General features: G+C 33.6%; 1 protein-coding gene across 3 annotated transcripts in view; it reads left to right on the plus strand.

The window, feature by feature from the left end:
• ced-6 (PTB domain-containing adapter protein ced-6) overlaps positions 1 to 12,267 on the plus strand; it is a 98,314-nt gene that overhangs the window by 71,363 nt on the left and 14,684 nt on the right. The window contains exon 1 of one of the 3 annotated variants that reach the window (XM_072535693.1): positions 2,384 to 2,529. The exons of the other annotated variants lie outside the window; for them this stretch is intronic. The gene's annotated coding sequence lies outside the window, so the exon portion shown is untranslated. Of the gene's footprint in view, positions 1 to 2,383; positions 2,530 to 12,267 lie in introns of those variants that run through there. 3 annotated transcript variants of the gene reach the window in all.

Genomic DNA, 12,267 nt, shown 5'->3' on the forward strand with positions numbered 1-12,267 from the left:
CACGTTTATCTCTAATCTCTGCTAGTAAACTTTACTCACACTATACATTATACTTGGTGTTTTAAAAAGGTATGTCATAAATTAAATCACGCATTCCGGGGACAAAAATAAATTGATTGAATTGAATAAATCCAATCCACCTTAGTATAAAAGTGTACACAAAAAAAGTTACAAAATAAAAATTGTTTTTTTGCATTATCTCCTAAACTACTTGACATTTTGTAATAAAAATGGACACGTTACTTTCTTGTTTTGAAAGCATTTTTCATAAAAAAGAAACAACAAAATCTAAGCGCACAGAAAAATTTTAAGGAGGTTTTGCAGCCCTAAATCCCCCCAAACTTTTGAGTACGTTCAAATCAAATGAATTTTGTGGCATCATTAGTTTAACACATTATTTTGAAAATTTTTTTGCCTGTTATCACTTTTTTCAAAAAACAGTTTTTATTGAGTTACGGCCCTTTTCATTAACCTTTAAAAAATTACGTGCAACTAAATAAATGGCTTAAATGAATTAACAAGTACAAAAAAATGTCTATAACCTCTATAAATATGATATTACAATAAAAGTTCAAAATGACCCACCCCCCTTTTTCTTCAATACATATTCGGTATCGTTTTAATAAGGAAAATCGAATGCGCTGAAAAATCATGTTTTTCTAACGAAATTGATTTGCAACTTTAATTATTCTAACCCTTAATTGTTGTTCGTCCTCTATTGTTACAGAATATGAAAGAATACACTTTCTCTTTCATAAACCCCCAAAAGCAAAGGTCCATGGGGTTAAGACCTGGACTTCTGGGTGGCCAAGAAATAGGTGGGTCACGACTCCTTCCAATCCACCGACCAGGACTTCATTACTGTAATGCGGTAAACCACATATTTTGCCTTATTGCAATATTCACTTCTTCCAAATACTCTTGTAAATCGTTTGCCAAGAACTGCAAATAATTATCACCATTTAAATTGTTTAGAAGAAATACTGGGCCAATTAGATTGTTATCCACAATTCCTGCCCAAACATTAACTTTGATAGTCCTTTGGTGATGAGTCGTTTTTTTGGCGTGAGGATTTTCGTCTGCCCAAATGTGCTCGTTATGATGGTTTCCATTTCTACTGAAGGTAGCCTCGTCGGTAAACAAAATATTTCTAATAAAATTAACATTTCGAGTGTTTTCCATTAACAACCAATCGCAAAATCCAATCCTTTTAGGATAATCTTCAACCAATAACTCTTGAACCGTTGTTAAGTGATAGGGTTTAAGCAGCTGATCCTTCAAACGCCTCGAAACCCTTACGTGAGGAACATTTAGTTGAGCAGCTATTACCCTTGAACTTGTTCCAGGGACTTCTTCAATGATTTCTAAAATATCTTCATCATGTTTATTGAAATCATAATTTAATCTGATCTAACTTACCCAAAGTTAAATGCATATCTGCCATTTCCTGAAATGTGTAGGCCATTGTAATATCAAAATTTTTAATATTAATCTTATTCACACAATAAATGATAGCTTGCCGGGCAAATGTGAAGTTGAGATCTCACTCGCAATAAAATCTTACTTGAAAATGCTCAGCGTAAAGCCACAAGATTGGCATTCGGCTGTGTAAAACCTAATTAGAAGATGATAGATCCATGGATCTAACGACATTCGAGCATCGATGTCTTCGAGATGACCTAATTATGTCCTTCCATATTTTAAAATATAATTTTGGGAGCCTAAACACCATATTTACTTTAAATCAAGACGAAATATTAAGAGGCCATCGTTACAAATTAAAAAGGGAACAGACGATAGTAAGGTCCAGGGTGAACGTCTTGCCAAACAGAATATTTAATATTTGGAATAATTTGGATCAAGACACCATATCGTCCACTAGTATTAATATTTTTAAAAATATACTTGATATTTCTATATTTTATTTATAGCACTGCATTACTTAGGACCGCATTATTTATTGTTTCACAAGATATTAGTCTTGTAATGATATTTTTCTTTGTTTTTTGCATAATAGGAGCTCGCTCTTCTGCCCTTATTTGTTGTATAGTAGGTAATAATAATAATAATTGTAACAACCAGACATTTTGACCCAGACCGTTTTAACTACTTATTTTAAATAAAATAATGAAATAAGAGTTTTGATTGATTTCCAAATCTAGATATTAGTCATCGAAGTTCAATAAACCGTCCACCTGAATGTCGTCAAGGTTCCACGCCTACTTCCATGAAAACAACGCCAACGAAACTAGAACTAATAGATTTGTGTTGTTTTGTTAATGTCGGGTGTGATTGCACGATACAGGTACATGTAAGTCACCACTTGCATGACCAAAACAATAGCAAGTTTGCGGAAAAAGACGGAATGCGAAATCGGTGGGTATGGGTCAACAGTCTCAACAATCGCTAACTTAGATTAGTTGCTCGTTGTTTGCGTTGCATAGTTTTCGAGATTTTTCAGTTAGATTAGCAATTTGCTTTGGTGCAATATATACGGCGGTAAAAAGAAAGTGTGCTTTAGTTTTATAGGTAAGTATTTCATAAAAATATTTCATTATTATTTATTATTCGCGATTCACGTATGATCAATACAAGCATGTAAATAATGAGCTGGTTTTATGTAAATATATACAAAGTGAGTTTTATACATGGAACGCTTCAAATATCTCGAAAACGGCTTGCACGATTTTTATAGATTTTGATGTGTACTGTAAGGGTCTTGTGATAGGACAACTGAGATTATGGTGATATTTACATTGTTGTTAGATCCTTCCGTTTTTATGATAATATGAGACAGCGCTTACCAACATGAAAAACAAACAATTTTAACTTTGAGCAAACAAAAATTCTAAAAGTAGAACAAAGCACAAACAAAGTGTATTAACATTTTTTAACTGTACTTGGACTAAATGCCATATACATATATTAGAAAACGGACAACTGTTTATAAAAGGAAAAAACAAGACTCCAACTCTTTATAAAAGTTATATTATCTACAAGTTGCCTTGTTCAAATTGTCAGAGCTGTTATGTCGGTCAAACTTCACAATGGCTCAAACAGAGAATAACACAACATAAAAGTAACTGTAGAAAAAAGAAAAATACGTGTGCGGCAGTTCCCTACCATTTAAAAACTGGGCACCATTTTGACTTCCCAAATGCCAGGGTCTTAAAGGCAAGAAAATAGTTTTAAAAAAAGATTGTTTTTGGAAATGTACCACATCAATAAAGAAAGAGTCAATACATTACAAAGCAGACACGGGACAGTTACATAATTTACTCTAATATTCTAAATAATTTAAATAAATTTTACTGAATAAGAAATAAAACATTTTAACGTTCCTGTATATTTTTTTAACATGTATAAAACTGACTATATCTATTGTTTGTTTAATATGTACTTGTGTTTTTTTATGTTTGCTTTTTGTGTTTTTTAAATACTAATTATAATTGTACACCCAAGCAGGGGCGGACTAAGGCCGAAGCAACCTAGGCACGTGTCTAAGGCCCGTAATTTTTGGGGCCTGAAAATTAGGTTTTTAATTTTTATAATTAATTATGCCGAATCGTTGTTTGAGAAAGTCGACGAGCGTTTCTGTGCTTCCGCAACTGTCGATGTGTATAAATACGATAGAATCTCGCGCCTATCGAGTTTAAAAAGTCAAATGTAGCTATTTAAATCAGTCTCCTGAACGTTATGTATTGTATCTTATGCGAGTTGTGATTGAAAATTGTGCAATTAAGACTTAAGTCCTAAACCTGATTGAAAATAGATTGTTTTGGATTCATAGTTGTTAAAACTTTTTGAAATTACATAATATGGAAAACCAATCATCAGCCGCTTCGGCTACGTCGGAATCTGCCACAAACGCCACAAACACCTTTCTTTCGTCCTATGCCCCTTTTACCTTCAATCTTGCCTTCTAATATTACCTGCAGCTGCTCAAATTCCCTATGGCGCATTATGTGTCCTAGATATGACGTCTTTCTAATTTTGATAGTATTGACCAGATGAGGGCGTGTGCATTGCTCTCAGTACTTCTTCATTCGTAATTCTGCTGGTCCAGCTTATTCTTAGCATTCGGCGATACATCCGCATTTCAAATGAATTTAATTTGTTGACGTCATACTGTTTTAATGTCCAGGTCTCACAGCCATATAGTAATAGAGACCACACATAACACTTTAGTGTTCTCAACCTTATTGAGACTGATAGCTTGGGGTTGCAGATCATTTTAGACATATTCATAAAACACCTTCACCATCCAAAAATGAAAAAAAGGCAAACAATTTAAAAGGAGGTGATTCTTATCTTTAAGCTTTCAAAAAATAGATCATTGCAAATTACAAAGTAGATGCGGAAAAGTTGCAACGTTCATAAAAAAATATTTAAAAGCTGCAGTTGCTACTGGATCGGTGGTGTAAATAAAGGGAAACGGTATGTCAGGATCTTCAAGTTAGCGTCTATCTCATCGTGTTCTGCTACCAGCGAAAAGGCAAAATTTGTAAAGAAAGTGACTAAGGCTAAAGAAACAGCATCAAAGACAAGTGAGCTGCAGTGAAAAAGCCGGTCAAGGCGAAGAAAGTTGAAAAGATGTTCATCCCTAGTTCCGACTTCCGCAGAGGCCAAAATAAAAACACCAACCAGAGCGAAGAAATCAAATAAGGGCAGTGCTTCGAAAAAAAAATGAAAAGCACCTAAGCCAAAGACCGCCAAGGCTACCGCAAGTTCAAAAAAAAGGCTAGAAGCTGCTTCTAAGGAAAAGTAATTGATCTAATTAATATTTTCGAATTATTGAAACAAATGTAAATTTTTATAAAAGTATTACATTATTTAATTAATGGTTCTTGGTACCCAACCAGAACATCAGTAGTGGTGGGAAAGAAATAGAACTCGTAGATAGATATAAATACCTGGGACATGAAATTATGATTGGCAGGGATAACCAGACTCATGAACTGAAGAGAAGAATCGGCCTTGGGTGGGCAGAATTTGGAAAACTGAGAGAAACTTTTAAAAGTGAGCTGCCCACATGCCTAAAGAAAAAGGTATTTGATCAGTGCGTCCTCCCAGTCTTGACGTACGGAGCAGAAACACTTACCTTAACAAAAGCAGCAACTACCAAACTGAGAGTCACGCAGAGAAGAATGGAGCGGTCCATGTTAGGAATAACTCTGCGAGACAGAATAACCAACGAAGACATCAGGAGAAGAACCGGAGTGACTGACATCATCGAGAAGATAGCCAGACTAAAATGGAGATGGGCAGGACACATAGCCAGAATGACAGATGGGCGATGGATAAAGAGGTTATTGGAATGGAGGCCAAGGGAAGACAAGAGAAGCGTCGGTCGAGCACCTACAAGATGGACTGACGATTTAAGAAGACTCAATAAAAACTGGATGAGAGCGGCGCAAGATAGACGGGGTTGGAAACATGAGGAAGAGGCCTATGTTCAACCGACAGTGGACTCTTGAGGCTGGATGATGATGATGATTTAATTAAAGTAATATATAATACCAAAAATGGTTATTGTGATATTGAGTAAAATAAATTTGATTGAAGATCATTTTCTTCTTTCTTTTTAGTACGTAGTCTGTAAAATGAGATCCTATAAAAATTTAAGTAGATATAAAAAAATAAAACGAAAAGCAGATAGAGATACAGGGGCAAAAAAAATAAAAAGAACGATGGAAAATGTTTAACTGGAGATAGAAAACAACTACAACAATCGTCATCATTTTCACAAATGTCACCTGTTTAATAAACTCCAGAAACATCGTTTGTGTCCGAAACTATTCTACAAAAAGACCAGCAGGAAAAACCAAGCAATTCCAATTGTGAAGATGAAGTAAAAGATGAAAACATAAATTTAAAATCATCTCAAAGTAATGATAAAATTAAGAGTTTTGTAAACGACGTTGCATTATGGCCAGATATAAATAGACGCCATGCGAGAGTATTATATAAAAATCTACTAAATTCAATAAATGAATCTTTGGAATCATCTTCTAATCGATGTAACGAAGGGTCAAAACAAATGACAAGAAAATTAACTATTGCCTCCTTCTGAACAATGAATGGCCTGAAAAAGTTAAATGAGATTGGTTGAATTCTACTGAAATCAATAACTCAGTGTACTATTAGGTCTGTAAAATATTTTCCAAGCAAACAACGCTAATGATAAAAAGAACGAATGATTGGAAAAATGTAGATAAAAAATTGTCAGAACATGTAAACTTTACTGACCACATTAGCTGCTGTGATTAACATTAAATTTAAAACAATTTTCATGACAGTGATGTTAGTGAATCTTCAATAGAGGAATAAAAATGTTCTGAACAAGATTTAAACCTAGCAGAACTGATAATAAAGTATTAAAATTTAAGGCTTTTATAAGTAAAGAACATATTATTTCGCCTGTATTAATGTGGTCATTTATTAAAAAAAAAAAAAATAATATTATTGCCAAATTCCCAAATTTCAAGATAATTCTGAGAATTTATTTAACCATTCCAATTTTTTCTTGAAATCCGATAATTAAATAGAACTACATACTATATGCTTTGAAACCAAACTGCCAAACGTAAAATATGTGTCATGACTGAAAATAGGTTCGGAATTACAATGCTGCCTAGGGCCCGATTTAGCCTTGGTCCGTCACTGCACTCAAGTGATATCGTCTGTCAGTACTGTTTTGAACATAGAAATGAAGTTTAAATTAGCGAAATATAGAGATGTAAAGAAAAAAAAGAGTTTTATTTACAAATATACAACAGACCGCATACCTGCTAATTCACTACAAAATTATATATATATATATATATATATATATATATATATATATATATATATATATATATATGTACTTTGGTTTAACAGGCCTTCGAGGCCTTTGGCTAACTTTGTTCGGAAACCCACAAGTTTTTTTATTGTATGTAGTTAAAATTTCTTCTTTGGTAGGTGCTTCTTCATTATCATTTGCTCTACTATTACTTTATCTGATAGTTCCATTTGTTTGCTTTGACATTGATTATCTATGTTTAAAATATTTTCTAGATATTTGGCCCATATTTGATTTTTTTATTAATTAAATTTTCTTCTTTATCTTTATAATAGCTTGGAGGTGCTTGGAGGGGTATGGATTCTATTCCGTTTTATTTATTGGTAGAAGTTGTTATTTATTAAAATCTTCTTTAATATAGCTTGATTTCTACCCTAAGAGCAACATTTTTTTTCTACGTATCTTCTTTGGTTCCTGTTTTTTTTTCAGCATATGCTTCTTTACTTTCTATTTTGTTTATCCTTATGCTACAAATTCTAACTTTATTTCGGTTATATTATAACAGCTTTGCACAGCATCTTCATACTTTACGAAGCTGCTCTGCAGACAACTGAGAAAACTAGCTTTGCATATTCCCATCTCTAGTTTCTTTCTGTTTTTTTTTCCTAGAACGTGCATTAGTCTTTTGAAGTGACGCTCCTCAACTGAAAGTCATATTTGCATAATCTGAAGGTTCAAAGAGTAAATATTAAATCATATCGTGAAATAACATTGAAAATTGCTAATAATATTAACTGTAAACGTCATGGAAATATTCGTATTATAACAATGAACTTTTTGCATGTATAAAGATAGTTGTTTTTAAAGTAGTTTTTTTTATAACTATGTTATAAAAAAAACAATATAATTGTGTGTATTTTAATATATAGATATACTAATTAGTCAAAAGTAGTTGGATATCATCGTCAATAAATTGACAAACTGTTGTAATCATTATTCCCTTCATTTTTTCTTCTTTTCGTTCTTCTAGCACATGTAATCCACAATATTGTCAGGTTCTAAATGATTGCATGTGATGAATATGAAATGTCAACTGCGTATAAGATGAAAGAAACTTTTAATTCTTTACAGTACATCCCAAAGATGAGGATACATTGAGATAAAAAAAAAGGATATTAAAAACATTAAGTGATATAGCTGGATAAACATTTGTGGACAAATTTTTGGATATTTGCCAAGTTCCTTCTTCCTTTTTGTATGTAGGCTTTAAAGCATATTTCTTCTTCAATATTTCTTCTTAGAGTGCCATATCCCTACGGAACGTCGGCAACTACCATGCTTATAATATTTTTATACTGATCTCGGTCTTGCGCTACGTGTAGCAATTGGTCCGCTGTCAAACCTGTCCACTGCCGCAAATTCCTCAACCAAGAGAGTTTCTTCCGTCCTATCCATTTCTTTCCTTCGATTTTACCGTTGAGAATTAGCCGAAGGAACTCATATCTTGGTCCTCTGATTATATGTCCAAGATATTCTAGTTTACGCCTCTTAATAATATTTAATAGAGTTCGTTGATGTCCCATTCTTCGAAGAACTTCTTCGTTTCTAGTTCTGCTAGTCCATGGAATTTTTAGTATCCTTCGATACAACCACATCTCAAACGCCTCGATTTTATTCATGATATCGGCGTTTAAAGTCCAAGTTTCACATCCATACAAAAGTACAGACCACACGTAACATCGTGTAAACTTTTCACGGATTTCCAAATTTAATGAGTTATTGGATAATAGAGGCTTGAATTTTTAAAATGAGTTTCTTGCCTGTTCAATTCTACATCGAATTTCGAGGGATGGATCTAGATTTTGGGTAATCCAACATCCAAGGTATTTGAATCTCTGAACTCTCTGCAGCGGTTGTTGGTTTAATATCAGTTGGGTTGCGCCGATATCCACTTTACTGGTCACCATGTATTTAGTTTTATCGATATTTATCGATAGTCCCCAATTTGTGCATTAGATGTCAACTCTATTGATTAGCTCCTGCAGATCGTCGATGTTTTCAGCTAGAATCACAGTATCGTCGGCGTACCGTATATTGTTAATTATTTCTCCTCCTATGATAATTCCTTTTTGATCTTTTAAAGCTTCCCTAAATAGATTCTCAGAATACACGTTAAAGAGGGTGGGAGATAGTATACAACCTTGTCTTACGCCTCGTTCAATACTGATTGGCTTTGATTCTCTGTTGTTGGTATTAATAATGGCTGTTTGGTTCCAGTAAAGTTTGGCAATAAGTTTGATGTCTTTCTCATCTAGTTGGATGCTCTGCAAGGCGGTAATTAGTCTGGTATGCTGAACACGATCAAATGCCTTTTCAAAATCAATGAAGCACATATATACGGGTTTTCTTACCTCCCAACATCGTTGAAGGAGTGTTTGCATAGAAAATAGTGCTTCTCTAGTTCCAAGGCATCTCCGGAACCCGAACTGCTCTTGACTAATTATTTCTTCGCACTTGTTGTTAATTCGGTTTAGAAGAATATGCAACAGTATTTTAACGGCATGGCTCATTAAACTAATGAGTCTACAATCGCTACATTTCTTAACGTTTGGTTTCTTAGGTAAAGGAATAAAGATCGATTTTAGCCAGTCCGATGGAATTTCACTGGTATCATATATTTGATTGAAAAGTACAGTGAGTTCTTTTATATTGTCATTTGAGAGTAATTTTAGCCATTCGCTGTATATTTGATCTGGTCCACTGGCTTTGTTGTTTTTGGCTTGGTGTATGGCTTCTTCCACTTCAGCGTTTAAGATTGATGGTCCTGTATTTGCACTTAGGTTAGGTAGTGATCCTCGATCATCCTTAAATAATGCTTTAATGTAGTTTTCCCATTCCTCAATTACTTCGTCTTCTAGGGATAGTGCATGACCTTCATTATTCGTTAATGTTATGTGTGTATTTCTTTTGTGTACTGTAACTTCTTTTATTTTCTTATGTGTGTTAAATTCGTCATGTTTTCGCTGCAATTCTTCTAATTCCTCACATTTTGCTCGCATCCATAACTCTTTGGCTTCCCTGATTTTTCTTCGAATCAGATTATGCTTTCGTTTATACTCTGAGTTATTTCTATTTTTAAGCTGTCTTCTTTCGTCCATCATTTCGATTATTTCATCTTTCATCCACGCTTGCCTTATATAATGGGTGACAGTTTCACTTTGCGTTGCTGTATCGATGATACCATTCTTTATGTTATCCCATCTTTCTTCGACTGTTGGTACATTGTATACTTGTGTGATGTTGTCTCGAATTTTTTCATTCATTGTCTGTTCAAAGTGATGTTTAAATTCTTCTTCTTTTAGTTTTTGTCTATCGTGTTTCTTTGTAATGGAAGGCTTTTTGATTGTCTTTAATTTTAGGTTGATTCTAGATGCCAGTAAATTGTGATCGGTGGCTGCGTCGGCACTTGGATATGTCTTAGTACATTTACATGAGTTTCGAAATCTATTGTTAATCATGATATAATCTATTTGGTTACGCATTACACTACTATGGCCATCTCTCGGTGATATCCATGTATAGAGACGTCTTTTTGGTTGTTTAAAACATGTGTTGGTGATAACAAAGTTTTCCTCTTGGCAGAACTCCACCAATCTATCACCTCTTTCGTTTCTTTCCCCACGACCGAATCCTCCAGTAACTCCGGGAGTTATGTCTTCTCCTACTTTAGCGTTGAAGTCTCCCATTATTACACAAATTTCGTGTTTTTTTGTGTTATTTAGTGCTTGCTTTAATACATGGTAAAATTCATTAATTTCGTTGTCTGTACTGTTACTTGTAGGAGCGTATACTTGTATTAAGTTTATATTAATCTTACTTTTAATAGTTATCATCATTATTCGCTCTGAAAGAGGAACAAATTGGTCAACCAGATTTTCAAGTCGTTCCTCAAGAATTATAGCAACACCATTTTTATGAACATCATCCGTTTTTCCGGAGTAATAAGTAATATAACCTCCACTTTTTACAGTTCCCGATCCGGTCCATCTAGCTTCGCGAATTCCAAGGACTTGCAGGCCCAGACGTTTCATTTCGAGTTTTTTAGTTTTCCTGATTGATATAAAGTTCTAACATTCCACGTAGCAATATGTTTTATAAATGATCTATTTTTATTTTTATTTTTCCCTCCGGAGATTCTTAGCACCCCTGTCCCATTAAAGGGACGCCGGAGACTCGGGGCCGTAGTATGATTTGTATTTGTCTTATGGAACTTATTAGCCTCCTAAATTGTTTAAATTATCGCACCATCATTTTCTTGGTCTGCCAATACTTCTTCGTCCATTTGATGACTTATCTCGTGCTATTCTTACTATCCTATCCTCTGCCATTCTACTAATTTGTTCGTTCCACTCCTGTTTCCGTTTTGTCACCCATCCATTTATGTCTTCTATATTGCATGCTCTTCTTATGTTTTCGCTTCTCTCTTGTCTCCGCCGTGCTTGTTCATATAGATCTAATTGCTGCTTTATAGATTCTTGTTTTTGTGTCTTGTCTTAGATGTTTGTTCTTCCACATTGTGTCATTAAGAGATCCCGCCGCTTTACTTGCTTTTAAGCTTTGTTGTCGTACTTCTTTAAAATTGTCATACATTTGGTTTTTTTTCTGCTGATATTATCATATTATATTTCTTGGCTGTTGTATTGAAGATGTGCGTTAATCTTTGGATGCCAAGTTCCTTATTATTTTTATTAAAGTTTCACGTTGATTCACAATATAACCTTTTGTTGGTGTATAATACAAGGAAAATTGTTTTTCATTGAAATTTATTCACTTAGACTTCGAGTGAAACTTTTAACATTTAACCTAGGTTTACTGAACTTTTTTCGCAGTCTTTTAGATATACAATGTCACGGTTGCGTTATGATTGGCATCTGCTGAAGATAAATACTCGTGAATTATTTGACTCTGTGTTTGTTAACATTTCCTTTGTTGAACGATTCTCTCTACTGTTCGTAGATATACTCTTAATAGATTCACTGATACGTTCTTTAATATTTAGTTATGCCAAAATAAAACTTTATATTATTTACAGAAACTAAATATCTAATAAAAAAATAGAAAAATATAAACTAAAAAAATGTTCGATTATCTTAGAAAATACTTTTCCATATTCAAACACATTTGTAAACAATTCTTTCGGCACCAACTGTCAGTCATATACTCAAATTATCTTTTGGAGGTATCTTATGCGTAATGGAAAAAATGCTTTTGCATTTGTGCAGAAGTATCTTAGATTAAAGAAAGTTTTAGTTTAAAGTAAGGTTTCGTTAATCTAAGAGAAGTATTTAGACAATTAAAAAGAATGTTTTCGAAAACAATAAAGTCATTTTTAATGATAAATTTCTGTTTTTTCTTAGTGAAACGGTCCTCATACCTGTTTTTATATTTTAGTTCCAAAAATACGATTTTAATTTATATTATAA

Source organism: Diabrotica undecimpunctata, chromosome 6 (assembly GCF_040954645.1).
Source record: "Diabrotica undecimpunctata isolate CICGRU chromosome 6, icDiaUnde3, whole genome shotgun sequence".
Classification (NCBI taxonomy): Eukaryota; Metazoa; Arthropoda; class Insecta; order Coleoptera; family Chrysomelidae; genus Diabrotica; species Diabrotica undecimpunctata.